Here is a 22,637-nt window from a genome sequence, read left to right as displayed (position 1 = left end):
CTCCATACGGTGGAAACGGGTGAAGCAAGTAGGCAACCCTGCCAAGGAGAAGCTCATACTTCCTACATCTGGATGCCCAGGAAGCACTGCCGCCCGCCAGGATCGACGAATTTGAAGGGGAGCAAAGGCAGATCGCACAGCTACATTATCACAACACACACAAGAGGGCTTGTGAGTGCAGACGTTTCAATGCGGACTGTTGTGAACCGGTTGTTGGAAGTGGGACTACGGACACATACTCCTCTAGTCCGCCTCCCTCTCACCCCACAGCACCTACGTTCAACTGGTGCCGTCAGAGGTTCACTCTGAATATGGAATGGTGGGCCATAGTCTTCAGCGATGAAATCAGATTCTGCTTGCGGAAAATGATGATCGTTGGTACGTGTCTCGTAGAGTGCATTCGTTCAAGACACACTGACCCCAGTCCAGGCCGTATAGTCTCGATTGCGGTAAGATACAAGTCACCTTTGGTGTTTCTGGATGGGACGCTAGCAAGCACTTGGCACGTGTAGAATGTTGTTACATCCATTCTTTTGGCGCTCTTTTTTGTTCAGGAACGATAGTGCTCGCCCACATACCGCCTGTGAAGCTGGACGTGCTCTGCAAGAGATGCAGCATCTTCCCTGGCCAACACGGTCTCCGGACTTCTCTCCAATCGGGCACTTGCTGCATACGATGGAACGACAAGAGAACCGTGCTACTCGTTACGCAACTACTCTTACAAAACGACGTGAAACGGTCTGGCAGACAAGGAATAAGGTATCCCAGGACAGTATTCACCATCTGTACAATCGACTGGATGTCAGACTCAGCGTCTGCGTTGCCGCCCATGGAGGCTGACCCCTATTATTACAGGTGTTTCAGCATGAGCCGATACCTAGTACCTCGTAACCGCCAGATCTGTAAATGTAATTATTTCATACACTACTGTATATAAACTGTTACCACAATAAATCTTCAGTGCGTGGAAATCTCTAAAAGTGTATGGTAATTAGTTTCCTTTAATTTCTTTTTTTTTTCTCGCTCTGTATAATCAGGTATTGCTAATATGTTTCATTGGGAACATTACTGCAAGCTTGTTACAAGCGGTCCTACACACAGTACAGAATCCAGAGCACGGTTATTTAAGAACGACAGTGCCTAGTCGTAATGGTCGAATGGCACTCAGCTGAAAGATCGTTCATTTTTAACTTCTTGATGAGCCTGAAGCTCGAAGACATTTTGTAAGTATTAGTGCAGTGAAATTATGTAATCGTGCAATGTACAATCCTTTATTTAGAAAGAAATATAACAATGAAAACAGGAGTAGCTGTAGTGACAAAAGAAGATAATAGGACTCGACAAGTGAGAGTATAATTCACTTTATGAGGGTTTCCTTCAAGCTTAATTAAGTACACTATCTGATGAAAAGTATTTGGACACCAAAAAAACATACGTTTTTCGTATTAGATGCATTGTTCTGCCACCCACTGCCAGATACGCCTTATCAGCGACCTAAGTAGTAATAAGACATCGTTAGAGAGCATAATTGGGCGCTCCGTGGAACTCAGGGACTTTGAACTTGGTCAGGAGATTGGGTGTCACATGTGTCATACGTCTGCACGCGAGATTTTCACAATCCTAAACACCTCTAGGTCCACTATTTCCGATATGGTAGTGAAGTGGAAGCGCGAAGGGACACGTACAGAACAAAGCCCTACAGGCCGACCTCGTCTGTTGACTGCCAGAGACCGCCGGCAGCTGAAGAGGGTCGTAATGTTTTATAAGCAGACATATATCCACACCATCACACAGAAATTTCAAACTGCATCGGTATCCACTGCAAGTACTATTACAGTAAGGCGGGAAGTAAGATAACTTGGATTTCGTGGTCGAGCGGCTGTTCAGAAGCCACATATAACGTAGGTAAATGCCAAACGACTCCTCGGTTGGTGCAAGGAGCGTAAACATTGAACGATTGAACAGTGGAAAAACGTTGTGTGGAGGGACGAGTCACGGTATACAATGTGGCGATCCGGTGGCAGGGTGTGGGTATGGCGAATGCACGTTAAACGTCATCTGCAGCGTGTGTAGAGCCAATAGTAAAATTCGGAGTCGGTGGTGTTATGGTGTTGTTGCGTTTTTCATGGTGGCGGCTTGCACCCCTTGTTGTTTTGCGTGGCACTATGACAACACAGTCCTACATTGATGTTTTAGGCACCATCTTGCTTTCCACTGTTGAAGAGCAATTTGGGGATGGCGACTGCATCTTTCAACACGATCGAGCACCTGTTCATAATGGACGGCCTGTGGCGGAGTGGTTACACGGCAGTAACATCCACGTAATGGACTTGCCTGCTCTGAGCCCTGACCAGAAAACTATAGAACACCTTTAGGATGTTTTGAAACGCCGACTTCGTGCCAGGCCACACCGACTGACATCGATACCTCTCCTGAGTGCAGCACTCCATGAACAATTGGCTGCCATTCCCCACGAAACCTTCCAGCACCTTATCGAACGTACGCCTGCGAGCGTGAAAGCTGTCATCATGGCTTAGGGTGGGCCAACGCCGTATTGAATTCCAGCATTAGCGATGGAGGAAGCCAAGAAATTTTAAGCCATTTTCACGCAGGTATCCTGATACTTTTGATCACTTAGTGTATATAGATAATAATAATAATAATAATACACCATGGAGGCCCGGGAAAAGAATAGGCCTCCGGTATGTTCTGCCAGTCGCAAAAGGCGACGAAAAGAACAAACCACTAATAGGGCTAACCCCCCTTTTAGTGTGATTAGTTGGTTCAGGACAGAACTAAAGAATCCTCGGACAAGCGCCGTCATTGTCGGGGACGACGTTTGAACCCTGTGCCCACCCACAATCGTAACGACACTGCTAGCCAACTGGAAAATGATTTAAATCCAAATAGAGGTGTTTTGCAGGATATGCTTCCTGCAACCACCCTAGAAGGGAAACAAAGACAGAGGGTGAGATGGTCAAATGAAGTTAATCGACGCCTTATGTTTTGTTATTACCAAGCAACAAACCTAGGAACCAACAACTGGATACAGATCACAAGTATACACCACATTTATAATCAGATACTCAGAATTAAAATTTTTAACAGAACAATGACTAGCTGATCAGATCCGTGTAATAATCAAAAATAACAGGATACCCCAGTCAGAATTAGAAAACATCAAACAACAAACAACAAGTACAACAAATACTGGAACAAAATAATGGGAAATGAGAAGAAGAAGAAAATACAGTAATGGACTCAAACATCCCAGAGCAAACAAACAATGAACAACACGCATCAATTAAACAATCAGAGGAAAACGAAATCTAAAGACAGCCACCAGAACAAGTACAAATAGAACTCGAAGTAACACACATGTTAGATATAGAAGAAAAATTTCAGCTGACATATATAGAATACAAAGACACAAATACAGACATCAGACCATCTTGCATAGACCGCCAAATAACCCACAAGTCGAAACAACAATAAAAACTATCAACACAACCATACACAACAAAATAAATGAAAACACAACTATGGAAGAGTTACAACTACTGGTTTATATAGGAGCACTCACCACACTAAATATACACACTAAGCAGAGATCAGAACCAACCAACACACAGAAGAAACCCACAAAATCAGCATGGGAACACAGGCTACACATCAGAATAGAAAAACAGAGAAAAGACACCGGGCAGCTAACACAATTTATAGGAAATGAAATGTCAGAAAAAAAACGAAAAAGGTTAGGTAACGACAAGAAGCGATAGAGCAATTAGATGAAAAGAAGCAGAAATTACAAGCATTGGCCAAACGAGTTAGAAGATACAAAAAAAGTGAAAATAGAAGGAAACAAAACCAAACATTCAACACAAACCAAAAGAAATTTTACCAGAGAATAGATAACACACAAATTAAAATAGACAATCCACCAAACATAACAGACATGGAACGCTTCTGGAGCAACATATGGTCAAACCCAGTACAACATAACAGGCATGCATGGTGGATACAAGCAGAAACAGATACATTCAAGATGATACCACAAATGCCTGAAGTGATAATTTTGCAACAGGAAGTCACCCAAGCAATTAATTCTACTCAAAATTGGAAAGCCCCTGGAAAAGATAAAATAGCAAATTTCTGGCTAAAGAAGTTCGCCTTAACACATTTACATCTAACTAAATTATTTAACAGTTACATTGCAGACCCATACACATTCCCTGATACAATTACACATGGAATAACTTATCTGAAACCTAAAGATCAAGCAGACACAGCAAACCCAGCTAAATATCGCCCCACAACATGCCTATCAACAATATACAAAATATTAACTTCAGTCATTACACAGAAATTAATGACACATACAACACAGAACAAAATTATAAATGAAGAACATAAAGGCTGTTGCAAAGGAGCACGAGGATGTAAAGAGCAACTGATAATAGATGCAAAGGTGATATATCAAGCTAAAACTAAGCAATGGTCGCTACACTACACATACATTGATTACCAAAAAGCTTTTGATAGTGTACCCCACTCATGGTTACTACAAATATTGGAAATATACAAAGTAGATACTAAATTGATATAGTTCCTAAACATAGTAATGAAAAATTGGAAAACCACACATAACATCCAAACAAATTCAAATAATATCACATCACAGAGAATACAGATTAAGTGTGGAAGATACCAAGGAGACTCATTAAGTCCTTTCTGGTTCTGCCTTGCTCTGAACCCACTAGCCGACATGCTAAATAATACAAATTGTGGATACAATATTACTGGAACACGCCCCCACAAAATCACACATTTGTTATACATGGATGATCTGAAACTACTGGCAGCAACAAATCAAGAAGTCAACCAATTACTAAAGATAACAGAAGTATTCAGCAATGATATAAATATGGCTTTTGTAACAGACAAATGTAAGAAAAATAGCATAGTCAAATGGCTCTGAGCACTAAGGGGACTTAACAACTTAGGTCATCAGTCCCCTAGATCTCAGAACTACTTAACCCTAACTAACCTAAGGACATCACACACATCCATGCCCGAGGCAGGATTCGAACCTGTGACCGTGGCAGTCCCGCGCTTCCGGACTGCAGCGCTTAGAACCGCACGACCACCGCGGCCGGCTAATAGCATAGTCAAGGGAAAACACACTAAACAGGAAGATTACATATTGGATAACCACAGCGACTGCATAGACGCATGGAAAAAACAGATGCCTATAAATATCTAGGATACAGGCAAAAAATAGGAATAGATAATACAAATATTAAAGAACAACTACATGAAAAATATAGACAAAGACTAACAAAAATACTGAACACAGAATTGACAGCAAGAAACAAGACAAAAGCTATAAATACTTATGCTATACCAATATTGACCTACTCATTTGGAGTAGTGAAATGGAGTAACACAGACCTAGAAGTACTCAATACAGTTACACGATCACAATGCCACAAATATGGAATACATCACATACATTCAGCAACTGAAAGATTCACATTAAGCAGAAAGGAAGGAGGAAGGGGATTTATCGACATAAAAAACCTACGTTATGGACAGGTAGACAGTTTAAGAAAATTCTTTCTAGAACGCGTAGAAACTAGCAAAATACACAAAGCAATCACTCATATAAATACATCAGCTACACCACTGCAATTTGATAACCCTTTAGATCACATAACATCAACAGATACGAAGAAAGTAAATTGGAAAGAGGAAACACTACATGGCAAGCACCGGTATCATCTAACACAGCCACACATCGATCAAGACGCATGCAACACATGGCTAAGAAAAAAAAATATATACAGTGAGACGGAAGGATTCATGATTGCAATACAGGATCAAACAAAAACTCCAGATATTACAGTAAGCTTATTATTAGAGATCCCAATACCACAACAGATAAATGCAGACTTTGCAAACAACAAATAGAAACAGTAGATCACATCACAAGCGGGTGTACAATATTAGCAAATACAGAATACCCCATGAGACATGACAATGCAGCAAAAATAATACATCAACAGCTTGCCTTACAACATAAACTTATAAAACAACACGTTCCCACATACAAGTATGCACCACAAAATGTACTGGAGAACGATGATTACAAATTATACTGGAACAGAACCATTATAACAGATAAAACAACACCACATAACAAACCTGACATCATACTCACCAATAAAAAGAAGTAATTAACACAACTAATCGAAATATCCATACCCAATACAACAAATATACAAAAGAAAACAGGAGAAAAAATTGAAAAATACATCCAACGGGCTGAGGAAGTAAAGGACATGTGGCATCAGGATAAAGTTGACATTATACCTATTATACTATCAACTAAAGAACTCATACCACACAATATCCACTAGTACATCAATGCAATACAGCTACATCCAAACTTATATATACAACTACAGAAATCCGTAATTATTGATACATGTTCAATTACCCGAAAGTTCCTAAATGCAATATAACATATACCGTACAGTTAAAAGGAAGACACGCTTGATCAAGGTCCGCGTCACTTTCCATTTTTGACCAGACATAACGTCTGAGAAAAGAAAGAAAGAATAATAATAATTTCGTATGTCTTAATGGCCTTATGCTACTTCTTATACTGGACGCCACTTTGGCTTCTTCAGTGTCCCGAACCTACCCCAGTTGGCCTACCAGGAAAGAGACCCTACCGTTTAACGTGGAATCCGAACCACGTGTTGCTTCTGACTCCTCACATCGTTGACAAGTGAAGACATTTAAAACAACGAGTGAAAAGTCCGTGGTCTAAGTCAGCTTCTTCCCTCAAATTTTCGAATTCAAGGCACACGCTTTGCCGGTGGACCACCAACAGCAGTGTTTGGATAAGTAGTTCCTAGTTTGGTTTGATGAGTAAGTATTTGAGTATCACAATATGTGACATACTTGGATGTACCCTTCCTGTGACTGCTTTGACTTAGTAGTTCTATTATCTACACCGCCAAAGGACGGATGCAAATTTCAGTTTAATATACATAACCTTTTTCTGAAAAAAAGACGACTCGACAGACGGACAGTCTGACAGACGAAAGACGGAGAACAAGGTGATCCTGTATGTGTTCTATATTTATCGACTGATGTCCAGAACCCTAAAGCCAAAGAAACGCTGTATATTTTCCTTTATCAAAGTCGAACAACAAAGGCAATTTACAGGCAGCTAGACTGAAACTGTGAGTAATGGGAGCAACAGGTTTGAGAGAGGGGACAAGAGAGGGGAAAAACAAAAAAAATTAAAATTTATGTGAAATATTATGGGACTGAACTGCTAAGGTCATCAGTACCTGAGCGTACACACTACTTAACCTAAAGTATCCTAAGGACAACCGAGCGAGGTGGCGCAGTGGTTAGCACACTGGACTCGCATTCGGGAGGACGACGGTTCAATCCCGTCTCCGGCCATCCTGATTTAGGTTTTCCGTGATTTCCCTAAATCGCTTCAGGCAAATGCCAGGTTGGTTCCTTTGAAAGGGCACGGCCGATTTCCTTCCCCATCCTTCCCTAACACGAGCTTGCGCTCCGTCTCTAATGACCTCGTTGTCGACGGGACGTTAAACACTAATATCCTCCTCCTCCTCCTAAGGACAAACACACAAACCCGTGCCCGAGGGAAGACTCGAACGTCCGCGGGGATCAGCCGCACAGTCCATGACTGCCGCGCAAGACCGCTCGGCTAATCCCGCGCGACAGGGGAAAAACAGCAATAGATGTTAAATAGCACAAGTAATGAAGATATGGGATAAGGAAGTTGACTGACTGATTGAGAAATCAAATGATGATGCAGAGCAACTAAAGGGAGATGGGAACAGTGATTATAATTTTATTTAGAGTAAATTGACCATCTTTATGAATTTTTTGAAAGGAAAATTGTGAGGTTGACAGACGTGAGAAAGTACTTTACGTTTTGGTTAGTTTGAACAAGGCATTCAGTTGTGCTTATTCCAGTAGCAAATGGCAGCAAAGAGAGCGATGTCTTGAATGTTTATATTAAATGGTTGTGCACAGCTAGTATACTAGCTCAATGAGAACTTTTGTTGTCATTATGGTGAGATGATAGGTATTTAATAATCTGACGCGATTGCTCGAATACTAAGAAGCCGATGAAGCAGACACGGCGGATTGCAGTCACATTATCTCCTTCTGCTGGAACCATCCTAACTGGGTATATTAAGCACGATATGGTGAATAAGAAGGCTGTTGAAGATGTAATGCAAACAAGCATTCATAGTTAGTTCTAATGGCCGAGAGTTCTCATTACATGTTACATCGCATTGGTGTAAGTGTGGCAGAACCAGTGTTGCACAAGTTTCCTTTTCACATCCTGTGGAAATACGTTGCTTAACTTCTGGAGTAAACAGAGGCAGGTGGAATCCTGCCTGCATGTATTTTGTTTCCAATTATAGCTTAAACGACATTGCACCCAAAATCTTCACTGCTTTCTGATACGGCGGTGGGATACCAATCGAGAAGTACATGAGGTAATTGAGGAATTCACAACGTAAATTTCTGATGGTATGCTACAATTAATACAGTCTTCCCAATTAGTGAATGATTTTGCAACCATCTCAGCACAGGACAATGACTGTATTCCCAGTTGTCTGGCTTAAGGTCCACAGCAAAAAAATCGACAAATTTTAATTGACTCACAAGGAGGACACTAATGGCCATAGAAATGTCTATTGTAGTACTCCTACGAGAGAATGGTACCCGAATGACTTTTTAATCCTAACACAACTAGATGCTATCTATCTTTCATGTAGCTATCAAACCATTTCGGCGTACTGTATGAGAATTCACAGCTGTGTGCTGTTCTGAGCAGTGTGCCAAAGCTGACACTGTCGAAGCAGAGTACAGTGGTGACGTAGAAGTAATAAATTTGCTATTCAAGAGGCAGGATTTGTATTATTTCTCTGTTGATATCGCACGTAGATGGGTTCTAGAATGAACTTCCAAACAGCGGGAAATGATACAGAGCCACCCACGAGTTTTTTATATTCTTCTCATCACATTAAGGTAATTGTTTACACACGAGTTTCAGATTTATGTAGCTTTTTAAAACACAGATTCAGCACTTTAAATGCATTGGGTTTTGTGTTATGATCTCCGTGTCCAACAGTTATGTATGAACAACAGAGCAGTTATACATATGTAAATGTGAATGTTATGAAAATTTATCTGAAACAATAAATATTCAGTTTAGGAGCTACATTCATGTTCTATCACTTTTGTAGCTTGTTAAATACTGTGTATGAACGGGAGACCTAGAAACGATGGAGATGCTTCGTCCCGCCGTAGCCCTCAGTGGATCACATCCCCACAACAGGCAACCGCAGTCAACCCACCCCACCGACACCCCACACCGAACCCGGGGTTAATGTGCGGTGCGGCCCCCAAAGAACTTTTCGTACCAGACGAGTGTAACCCAAAAGTTGGTGTGGTAGAGTAATTATGGCATACGTGGAGACAGTGTTAGCACAGCAATCGCCGACTCAGTGTAACTGAGACGGAATAAGGGGAACCAGCCCGCATTCGCCGAGGCACATAGAAAACCGTCTTAGAAACCATCCACAGGCTGGTCGGCACACCAGACCTCGGCACTAATCCACCGGGCAGGTTCGTGTCGGGGACCCACACGCTCGGGAAGCAGCGCAGTGAACCGGGCGGCTAGCCGGGCGGGCGCAGGTACAGTGCAGATAGGCCCATACAGGCGCCTGTCGGTACTAGCCAGTTAGAACTGTGAACGTCCAGTATTCTAGTAGTTTAGATATCAAGCAGTTTCTGGAAGGAGTCGTAAGATAGCTTCGGGCTCTTGATATAAATGCGAACAGCTCAGTCGTGTTTTGTGTTGATATAAGCAAACAGTGAGACTTCCAACTATATCTTCCCATGTGGCGCGTTGTGTAGAACGTATTCATGAATTACATAGTCCTTTTAGAAAGGTGACTGTACAATATTCAGCAAGCAATAACTGTGACAGATTATCAAGTAAAAATAGATTTGCGTTTTATAATGTTCGCAGTTGCAGTAACATCGTTTGTCTGCTACTTTTTCTCGTGTAGTGCAGACGTTTATACGTTACCGCGCAAGTGATTTATACGGCTCAAACACTCATTACAACTGCGATAGAGAAAGAGATTATAGCTGACTCGTGATATAAAAACTCTAGGTATGTAATGTGGATGGTTCAAATGGCTCTGAGCACTATGGGACTTAACTGCTGTGGTCATCAGTCCCCTAGAACTTAGAACTACCTAAACCTAACTAACCTAAGGACATCACACACATCCATGCCCGAGGCAGGATTCGAACCTGCGACCGTAGCAGTCGCGCGGTTCCGGACTGCGCTCCTAGAACCGCGAGACCACCGCGGGCGGCTAGTAATGTGGAGCATTACGTAAATGATGGATGAACTTACTTCTGATTTAGAATTGTGTAATTAGCATTGCAGCAGAATTCTAATCAGCGACATTGCTGTAAGCTGCCATATTGAATACGTAATGTAATTTCATTTATTATGATAATGTTTCACCTCATACAAGAGGATGATGTCTCCTGATATGCAGCTACGAAGATCAATTAATTTCCAATATAATTTCGTGAATGTAAAAGTACTTTTAATCCTTTGCTAATTTTAACTTCTCCCTAGTCTCTGGCTCGGAACATTATTTTGTGTGTCGTAACTCGTAGGGAACTTTGTATTCCGTGAAATCAATAAGGCCTGCACCATTGTCGTTTATGCTCTATTCTGGGAGATTAAATTCTGGACTTTTATCGAAACTAATAAACAACTTGGACATTGATTCGCATGCTACAGAGTGAGTGTGTCATGGTACCAAAGAAGGCTTCCTCACGATGGATAATAGTGCCCCTCAATATTTTAAGAATTTCAGAGTAGACTGAGATCCCCTGCTATACCCTCTGGACAGGACAGATAGTCTGAGTGGATGTCAGTTGCACTCAAACATACTACTTTATTCATTTGAGAACATTACAAGAGTAAACAAGAGTAAGAGAAAACAGTAAAAACAGAGAAAGCCAAACATTAATTTTAGAATGTAATTCCTGGCTAAATGCACCATTCAAATCTCACGCCTCAAGGGCAAAACAACTTTAATATAAAACCGGCTGAAAGCCAATCATTTAAAACTCAAAAAGAAGAATATGTATTTTAAGAGGCAAAAGGCCTTATCTTAAAAAATCTCTCTAAATTAGGCTGAAGGCCCAAACTATCTCATGCCTTAAGGGAAAAGCAACTTTAATTTAAGATCGGCTCATACGTAAAGAAACAACAGGGACAAATAAGAAAATGCAGCACACCAAACGGCGCTCAGAAGTTTCCAAGTGTCAGGCTGGAATTCAAACACCAACACTCAATTAGGTGAGACAGGCAGTCGATCCAACAATTCTCAACCCGACGGCAGCCCAACCGTCCGACAGACAAAGGACCAAGCGACAGGACAACTTCCGCTCCACCCGACCAGCAAACAACATGGAGTTCAATGGAACAACGCCGAAGGTATCGGCGTCCACAACGAATTACACATTCAGCTGTCAAACTACACGCCATGCTGTGCAGCCACAACACGACGAGTAAAATATACTGCCCGAGTATACGTCAACGGCCAGGGCAGGTAACCGGAACGTTAACAGCCACAAGGCAGAAGATTCCGCTGGTGCACTTCAATTCAGAAATAATCAACTTAAACTCCACAGGAGGGCGGCTAGAATTTCGCCAACTAGTAAACACGTTGTTGCTCGCGGGAATATCCCAACAACCAACAACGAAATTCAAACGAGACAATGTGAACAGTTGGTGGATTAAGTAAAGACTCAACTTTCGTGTCCGGGATCGGTGAGCCACGGACCTCGTAGCAATGGGAACAGCCCCTCACATTTAGACCATGCGTGGACGCCGCCAGCGGCCCGATCCAGACATGCGCCACTGAGACTTCCTCGCTGCTCCACGCCAACCGACCAACTGTCCGCACACTACACATCCGGAAACTATAAGCACGAGGCCAAAGATAGTACAAGGGTGCGAATTTCGGTACACGCTGCTGCTGCGACTCGTGGACAGAGAGGTAACAGCATAATCGCGATAACCGCGGGAGACTAATCACAGGATAGCAACCAAGGTTTATTGCAAAACATAACACGGGCCAGCCACGGCGCGTAGACGATCGCCGGAATTCTGCAGAGCCACAGGTGCTGACTTCGACATCGAGAGGCAGACGTAACATGATTATGAACTGTAACTGTCTAATGATTTTCTTTTTATTTCAGAATTACAATAGGAATTAAGTGTGTGTCTGTGAGTGTGGGAGATATTTGTGTAAAATATCGGGTAAAGCCCTTCTCTCGTCCTAAAGTTCCATTCAAGGAAATAGATATTATTCAGTCATAATAATTTAACTTCAGTGTAATGCGGAGAGAAGTTAAACAGTGATAATCTTCGGACCCGTAGGTGGGTTTAAGTGAACACTGATTGTTAGTGTGAATGTGAAGTGTGAAAATATTGCTACAAGAGGAAAACTATTTAACAGCTTGTCGTGTCCGGCTCGGGCTGGATTTGGTGGCAGCATTTTGTGTTTATTTAAACTGAACAATATAGTTGAAATATAAATTTCCCGCCCTCACTTAGATAGTAACACCGAACATATTGTAAATGCTTTTCTTTTTTACACATTTCTAGACCTGCATAAATGCACTGTACGTACTAATTTTTTCGTAGTAATTATGATGAAAATTAAACGTGAACTGTTGCTTTATGAACGTCAAGAGTCTCTGCCAAGCTTAAAGTGGTAATTGCATTATTTATTAAACGTAACATTTGGCAGACGGCTAGGTCACAAGAGAAACGCAACGCCTGTCAGTCTGTTGTGTATTGTCAGTGTTTTGTACTGAAGCTCGTAATAGGAGATGAGACGAATGAAGTACATCGACACGTTACCAATATGCGGATAATGCTGTGTATTAATCAGGTAGCAACAAGGTTTACTGGTATACAAATACAGCTGTTATCCCATCACAGTTAAACGACTAAAATTCAAATTAAGGTATGAATGCGGAGTGACATCTATTTTCTGTCAATATTAATCTGAATAGGTTGGGAAAAGCAATAACTTTGCGAAACGAAGATCACCAAAGAATTCACCTGCGCGCATAATAACCGGATTAGCGTGAAGTAAAATGCGGTGCATGCGGCTCGACGTGGTGAGGGCCTGTTTGCGCGGAACGCCAGCTGCCGCATCACGTGTCATGCTGTGCAAATGTACGTAAATGAATCTGGCGCCGCGTTTTACTGCGGCAGTGGATAATGGCTGGCAGACAGGGGGGCGCGCCGGCGGTAATGACTATTATCAAAGTTTACGACCTGGCCGTAGCTGAGCCAGCGCGTATACCGGCCGCTTCCAGTGCCAATCTCACCTCTGGATAATTATTACGCGGGCAGCACAGTTTCGCTGGACATAGGTCAGTTCAGATACGGACGGACTGGAGCTACGGAAAAAGAATGAGAAAATGCCTGCGTGGTCATCAGGTATGCATGAGATACGGTGAGTGGTCCATTGCGCTTTTTATGACCGCTGTAATCTGCGGAATGTCTGATTACAGTAACGTCTTCAACATCCTTTTTTCATTATAAAAACTGTCACTACTGTAACGTAACAATAGGTTGAATATAATTAATATACTGTACGAGGTACGTTTGAAAAGTCCGTGCAGAATCCGAGAGATGGCGCGACCGGCGCGTATCGAGGTTATGTTTGGTTAGTAGCATCCTTGGAAAGAAAGCACACCAAGTTTAAGCCACATTAGTCTATTTCTTTGTGTTTGGCATTCATGTGAATCAAGGAAGTGGAGTGACTGTCAAAAATGGATGAAAAGGAATTTCGTGTAGTGATGAAACATTACTTTCTAAAAGGCAAAACGCCTCAGGAGACTAAAGAGAAACTTGATAAACATTACGGGGACTCTGCAACTTCAATTAGAACAGTTTATAAGTGGTTTGAAAATTTTCGTAGTGGCCATATGTGCACAAGTGATGCTGAACGTTCTGGACGCCCTCTGGAGGCTACGACTCCAGAAATCATTGATAAAATCGATGATATGGTGATGGATGACAGAAGAGATAAGGTGCGTGATATTGCTAGTGCTGTGGGCATCTCGTATGAACAGGTACATAATATTTTGCATAAACATTTGGACGTGAGGAAGCTATCCGCATGATGGGTTCCGCGATTGCTCACGCTTCAGCAAAAACGAAATCGTTTGAAGTGTTGCAAGGACGGTTTGCAGCTGTTCAGGAAGAATCCGCAGGACTTTAAGCGTCGTTTCGTCACTGTAGATGAAACATGGATATATTTCTATAGTCCTGAGACCAAAGATCAATCTAAACAATAGGTTACCAAGAGAGAATCTGCACCAAAACAGGCGAAGACCATTCCTCCGTCCGGGAAGGTTATGGCGACTCTCTTTCGGGATTCGCAAGAGATAATCCTCATCGACAATCTGGAAGAGGGTGAAACTATTACAGGGGCATATTATTCATCCGTTTGAAAACCGAGCTGCAAGAAAAAACCTGGCTATTGGACCGCAAAAAAGTCCTTTTCCATCCCAACAATGCATCAGTACACACCTCAGAAGTTGTCGTCGCTAAATTAGTGGAAACAGGATTCCAACTCGTTTCACATCCTCCCTGTTCTCCAGACTTGGCTCCCTCGGACTACTATTTGTTCTCCAATTTGAAGAAATGGCTGGCGGGACAAAGATTTTATTCAAACGAGGACATGATTGCAGCAACTAATAGCTATTTTGCAGACTTGGACAATTCCCATTATTCGGAAGGGGTCAACAAATTAGAACAGCGTCGGACGAAGTGCACAAGTCTAAAAGGAGACTATGACGAAAAATAAAACATGTTTATCCCAAACTCGTAAGTAGTTTTTATTGTTGCACGGATTTTTCAAACGACCTTCGTAGATAGCCATACATCTGTTCGCAGCAACATAGTTCGCATATACATAACATCAGTCACAGAAAAGTGATTCTTCGCGTAATACGATCTTTTTTGGATGATTTCCCTTACTGAGTTATTATTTACTAAACGCCAAAATCTTGTAAAAGTTTCATGGAATATTACGAGGGGATGTGAAATAAAGGAGGTACATAATTAAAGTCTCAGTTTCAAAACGCAATAAAAAGAGTACCATTGCTCAGAATGACGTCAAATTTGAGCAGCATTTTACAGATAGAGGTAGAAACGTCACGGAACAAAATAAATAAATAAATAAAATGAAAATAAAATTGTATCCAGTAGACGGTGCTATAAGCGTCTTAACTTTACCGACGTCGGCTACAAATGATAAATCAATCGCGATACAGCGGCCGCTGTCTCAGCTGCACATTACACCATCCGTACTTTTCAGCGTGTATGATTGCCCAAGTTCGGTAGTCAACAGTTGCGGCATTGTTAGGTAAGCCCATCCACCATGGCCAGGTCGTACCACATCGATTGGAAAAATTAGTTTATAATTGCCCTGAGGCAAAAAACGGAATAAAAAGGCAAATGGCATCAGTTTTTAATTTTCCTAGAACCAAAAACTGAATAAATAGTTAAGTTACCTTGGGTTTTAAGTATATTGTGCATGTAACCGCATAAAAAGCAAGATGACAACGGTTTCTAGAAGTCGTAAGCCTGGCGCAAGACATGTTCAATATGCTGTCCACCAGTTTCTGCTACAGATTGAAATCGAGAAACACAATGTTCCACAACAGATTGTAATGTGACGTTCAGAATGTGTGTGCCTTTATTTCAGCTAAGTACGTAATTGGACCGCTAATAAGTAAATGTTGTGTGACTAGAGCCTCCCGTCGGGTAGACCGTTCGCCGGGTGCCAGTCTTTCGATTTGACGCCACTTCGGCGACTTGCACGTCTATGAGGATGATATGATGATGATTAGGACAACACAACCCCCAGTCCCTGTGCGGAGAAAATCTCCAACCCAGCCAGGAATCAAACCCGTGCCCTGAGGATTGACATTCTGTCGCGCTGACGACTCAGCTATCGGCGGCGGTCATGGGACCACTGAACACCACATCTTTGAGATAACCCTTCAGCCAGAAGTCACACGGATGAAATTCAGGCAATCGGAACTGCCAGTCTGCAGGGAAATGGCGTTTCGTGATTCTAGCATTTCCGAAATGCCTCTGCAGCAGCCGCTGCAGTGGCTGTACATGTACGAAGCAGCAGCACCTTGGATAAAAACGATCCTACTCGCACATCCACCCTTTCGAAGGGTTGGAATGTCGTTGGTGTGCAAAGGACACTAATAGCGTTTACCAGTAACGCTACAAGTAACAGAACCAGTAGGACCCACCTCCTCGAAAAAGCCGACCCTACTATAAACGATGCCGTCAACGAGCACCACACTGGCACCAATTAATATGCGTATGGATTTTTCCGCTGCCCATATTAGGGAATTCTGCGTATTGACATATCCTTGGGGACGGAAATGTGATTCGTCTGTCCATACAGTTAGCAGTGGCCAGTCGTTATGCACGCTCATGCGAGCAAGAAATTCCAGATCGAATGTTTACCTTTCTGGCAGGTCAGCACGAAGCAACCCCTGAACATGGATGATTCTTTATGGGCAGCAATACAGGACGATTCGTACAATTCTATGCACCGTGCTCGCATGCATGTCCAACGTTCGCGCAGTTCCTGTGCACTGCATGTTTGCACATCACCGCTCGTTCCCTCCTGCTATGCTGTGGCCATATCTTCGACAGACCTAGGATCAACTGCTTTCCTCCCTCTGACACAATGCACTTCAAAAGAATCTATCTTTCCTAATTCTGTAATCATTTTCACGAGACCCTTGGCAGACAACTGAGCAACACCTTCTTTCATATCCTTGAGTGTCCGGAACATCTGCAGTGCTACTACGCACAGTTACCGTTCTTTTTAAAGAGCTTCGCCAGCGGTGCGCGTCCTTCATGGGGACAAAATGGTTCAAATGGCACTGAGCACTATGCGACTTAACTTCTGAGGTCATCAGTCGCCTAGAACTTAGTACTAATTAAACCGCCCGGGTTCCCGGGTTCGATTCCCGGCGGGGTCAGGGATTTTCTCTGCCTCGTGATGGCTGGGTGTTGTGTGCTGTCCTTAGGTTAGTTAGGTTTAAGTAGTTTTAAGTTCTAGGGGACTTATGACCACAGCAGTTGAGTCCCATAGTGCTCAGAGCCATTTGAACCATTTGAACTAATTAAACCTAACCAACCTAAGGACATCACACACATCCATGCCCGAGGAAGGATTCGAACCTGCGACCGTAGCGGTCGCTCGGCTCCAGACTGTAGCGCCTAGAACCGCACGGCATTTCCGGCCGGCCAATTCATGGGGACAGCCATGTTGGGAGTCTCAGATGCAAACTGAAGAAAGCGCTGTGTGCCGCTCGTCTATTCGGGTGGATATGATGTCCCTTAGAGAACTATCTACTAGTCAAATTTTCCTAAATTTCTCATTCCATGACGGCTCCACATTTTTCAATAATACGCTGTTCAAATTTGACGTCATTCTAAGCAGTGGTTCTCTTTCTACAGCGTTTTGAATCTGGATGGTTAATTATGGACCCCCTTTAACTGATGAGGGCGACAAATGCTAGCATTACTTTTGCCAACAAAGGCAAAAAAGGCCTTCATGGCGGCGAAACATGAAGGAAGAGGAGCACGCTACGACCGGTGATGTGGAACATTGTGTTTGAGTGTGAGAAAATATATTGAGGCCATGAATAGTAATCGGATGACTATATGACCATCAATCAAAGGCCGGCCGCTGTGGCCGAGCGGTTCTAGGCACTTCAGTCTGGATCTTCACGACTGCTACGGTCGCAGGTTCGAATCCTGCCTCGGGCATGGATGCGTGTGTTGTCCTTAGGTTAGTTAGGTTTAAGTTGTTCTAAGTTATAGCGGACTTATGACCTCAGCAGTTGAGTCCCATAGTGCTCAGAGCCATTTGATAGGGCGCGAACAGGCAGGCTGGATACGACGGAAGGACGTGACAGAGACGGGAAACTTGGGCCAACCGAACAGGTTCTACCGCCTTCCAGAGCAGCCAATGCGTGAAGTCGCCGTCTGCTCAGCGGACTGACCCCCACTCTATAGCAAGGCCCTACGTTGGAAGCAGGAAGGCATCACTGCAAGTGCTTCTAATCAGACAGGCGTCTAGCGGAGGTCGTGTGGCCAGCAGCTTGCGGAGAAAGAGAGCGTTTGCCACAGGCAGTAAGTGCCACAGCAGCGCCGGTCAACTACAGCCGCGTATCTCCGCCCGAAGGGATTATATCGGTTTTCAAACAGACATATATATATATATATATATATATGTGGTTGTGGGTGACAGTGTACTGTCACAAAGAATACAATGGACATCGCTTCCCGTCGTGCACTCTGGAGTACGGGTGAAGGTTAGTCGTCTTCTGGCTCATGCACAGTTTTTAGTACTCCCGGAACAGTTCTGATACACAAAAATCATGTTTTTGGGGTGTTCCTCAACTTTTGGAAAAGGGAAGATGGCACTTCTAGACAAAACTCTAGAGAATATACCGCTAAAATCTGAGCAGTTTTCTGCTGTTAGTTATTTAGATATCCGTTTGTGAGTGCGTAAAAATGCTGGGAAACGCTCTTCATCGGGTTCTCTCAGGCACAGGTCGTGAACTAAATGGCACCCCACATTCCCTTAAGGCGCACCGTAAATCAGGTCTAGTGCAAAAAGAACCTACCGATTTGCTCCATTTGCCTAATCCGGAGGAAGTGGACAATATTGTAACTGTAGGAATAGTTACACAAGACGCTCCTTCTGCTGGTTATAAAAATGATTCCAAGGGCTATCCAAAACATTTGAAACTACATTTCTTCACCAATAAAGCCCGCGGTATGAGCTCCGGGTGAATATCGTTCTCTGCGCGTCTTTTTCTAACACACTCATACTGTCGCATGCGTACCGATAGTAAAACACATCAAAACAATAATAACAAATTTTAACATGGAAACAGGGTCTCCAATGAAAATCTTTGATCATGACAGCGCTAATGAGAGAGGTTTACATTAGCACAATCGGCCGAAAGGACAAGATTTTCCTTAACTATATTGCCTACAAGGGTGTACCTACAGCTGAGTAACCTTACTAATGAGTACTTGCCGATACGTGTGTTTCAGTTGTTCATCTGTCCAAAATTGTAATTGATGAAAAATAGAAATGCTTCCCATCAGGTAGACCGGTCGCCTGGTGCAAGTCTTTGGAATTGACGCCACTTCCGCGACTTGCGTGTCGATGAGGATGAGAGGATGGTAGTTAAGACAACACAGCACCCAGTCCCTGATCGGAGTAAATCTCCAACCCGGCCGGGAATCGTACCCGGACCCTTTCGTATGACAGTCCGTCACACCTTTTTCATAAATTACACAAAAAAGTAACAAAAATTGCTAGCTTAGAATGAAATGACATAAATAAGGTGATAGATAATTGCAGTCACAAATTACAACATTAATAGAATGAGGAATGATATTCAATCACTAGCAGTACCACACATTTAGCATCTTCACTGTCGCCTTCAGCTGGTGGCAGTTCGGCATGCCCACTTCCTTCTTCTGCAGCCTGAGGTTCCTGATCATCATTCCCAGACCCAAATTAATCATTCAGTAAATCCTTCATATGTGTTGCTTCCAGGGTAAATTACGTGGACAGAAGAGCAGTCCCAAACAGCGATATCGCAAAGTCCGTCACTGCCTTGTTATTTTTTGTCAATTTCAGCCATCTAAACGCATTCTGGTGGACACGAGCCAGCCCGTCACCAGCTTCATCTGTCACCACGCCAACATTCCAGTCAGGCAGCAGCAGCCTTCCGAGACACAGGCAGCAACATGGAGGTAACTAAGTTTTTGAAATTTTACGAGTTCCTAACCAGAAGCGAATCGTATAGCCTCATCTGTGTTCTTTGGTTTCTTGAGTTTCTGCTTGTTAATTTAATATTTCATAGAAACACTTCACGGGTTTACTTCGCGTCGGAAAGTAAACCCATTTTGTGACATATTACACTACTGGCCATTAAAATTGCTACACCACGACGATGACGTTCTACAGACACGAAATTTAACCGACAGGAAGAGAATGCTGTGATATGCAAATGATAACCTTTTCAGAGCATTCACAAAAGGTTGGCGCCGGTGGTGACACCTGGAACGTTCTGACATGAGGAAACTTTCAAACCGATTTCTCATACACAAACAGCAAATGACCGGCGTCGACTGGTGAAACGTCGTTGTGATACCCCGTGTAAGGAGGAGAAATGCGTACCATCACGTTTCCGACATTGATACAGGTCGGATTGTAGCCTATCGCGATTGCGGTTTGTCGTATCGCGACATTGCTGCTCCCGTTGGTCGGGATCCAATGACTGTTAGCAGAATATGGAATCGGTGGGTTCAGGAGGGTAATACGGAACGCCGTGCTGGATCCCAACGGATCTTCCTTTATAACAGAAACCAGATGATTGCTGTTATATTTGAGACGCCCTGCTAAACCCTCAAGACAGGACAGGTAGTTTAAGTTGTGGAAAGGGGCCAAAATAAGCGGCTGTCAGTTACACTCGAACATACAACCTTTTATTTGACCAACATTACAAGTGCCAAGAAAAATAAAAAAAGCACAGCTTTAGTTTTGGAACTTAATTAGCGGCTGAATGCGCCGTACTATCTCATGCTTTAAGGGCAAGACCACTTTAATTTAAAACCGGCTGAAAGCTAACAACTTAAAGCTCAACCAAAATCAGAAATTTAAAAGCAAAAGTCTTATCTCAAAAACGTTCCTTAATTAGGCTGAAGGCCCAAAGAATCTAACACTTAAAGAGCAAACAACCTAAATTCAAAATCGGCTGAAGGCCCAACACTCAGGACTCAACAACATTAATTTAAAAATGCGAAAGGCTTTGCGTAAAACAGTTCTTAAATTAGGCTGAAGGCCAAAACCATCTGACGCCATAAGGGCAAAACATAATATAAGAATCGGCTAGAAGCCATACAAGTACAAACAACAAGAACAAACAAGAAAAGGCAGTACACCTAAGGGCGCTCAGAAGTTCCGAGGCTCGGCCTGTAATCGAAACACTAACGTTTGCTTAGGTGAGACAGGCATTCGGCCCAACCATTGTCGATCCGACGACAACCAAAGCGACAGATAGTCAGTGGACCCACCGACAAGATAACTTCCGCTTCACCGACCAGCACACAACAGGGAGTTCAATGGAACAACGTAGAAGGTATTGGAGCCCACAACCAACTATACATTGAACTGTCAAACAGTAACAACATGATGAGAAAAATAAACTGCCTGAATTTACAACGGACAGGGCAGGTAACCGGAACGCTAACGGCCACAAGGCAGAAGACTCCGCTGGTGCACGTCAGTTCAAATAACCAAGTACAGTTAAACCCCACCTGAGGGTGCCTCAAATTTGCCAACTCGAAAATACACGTTGTTGCTCGTGCGAATATCCCAACAGCCGACAACCAACTCCAAATGACACAATTTGAACAGTCGTGACTTGCTGGAAGATTAAGTCAAAACTCAACTTTCATGTTCAGGACCGGTGAGCCACGAACCTCGTAGCAATGAGAAAAACACCACACACTCCAACTCCGCATAGAGGCTGCCAGCGGGCCTGGCCAACCACGCGCCATGGAGATTTCCTCGCTGCTTCACGCCAACTGACCAGCTGCCCACACACATTCCAGCTGGAAACTATAAGCGCCAGGCCAAAGATAGGCCAAGGTGCGAATATCGATACACAGTGCTGCTGCCACCCGCGGAAAAAGAGGATAACAGCATAATCGCAATAACCACGGGAGACTAAACAAAGAATAGCAACCAAGGTGTAATCGAACGCATAACATGAGCCAGCCAAGGCTCAATATTCTTGTATCTGATGTACTACTGATTTATTTTTCATGTGTGACTTGCAGGTGTGGTTACGTTCTGGAATGCGCCGCAGTAGCAGTGGGGCCTCTCCGCGGGATGGCTAGTGCTTCATGGCTCGAACCATCCCCTCTCCACCATTAATCCACGTGTTCCTAACCAATACCCATTCTGCTGAAGACAATTCTGAGCAAGTTAGCATATTTCTCATTGTGATTCTGATACTTAGGTGCTTTCTCGAATTCATTTTCCATACACTTCTAGTACTCAATATGTTCATCGCTTCCAGTTTGGTTAAATGGTTCAAATGGCTCTGAGCACTATGGGACTTAACATCTCAGGTCATCAGTCCCCTAGAACTTGGAACTACTTAAACCTAACTTAGGACATCACACACATCCATGCCCGAGGCAGGATTCGAGCCTGCGACCGTAGCGGTCACGCGGTTCCAGGCTGAAGCGCCTAGAACCGTTCGGCCACCCAATATGGATAAAATGTAACTTGTATATTTGCTCATTAACCAAATCACTGCGTTATTTTTTGCCTGAGGGTAGTACCTTTCTTCTGGTCTGAAAAATTTTCGGTATA

The sequence above is a fragment of the Schistocerca serialis genome, chromosome 7, assembly GCF_023864345.2.
Source record: "Schistocerca serialis cubense isolate TAMUIC-IGC-003099 chromosome 7, iqSchSeri2.2, whole genome shotgun sequence".
Classification (NCBI taxonomy): Eukaryota; Metazoa; Arthropoda; class Insecta; order Orthoptera; family Acrididae; genus Schistocerca; species Schistocerca serialis.
This window is presented reverse-complemented; position numbering follows the sequence as displayed.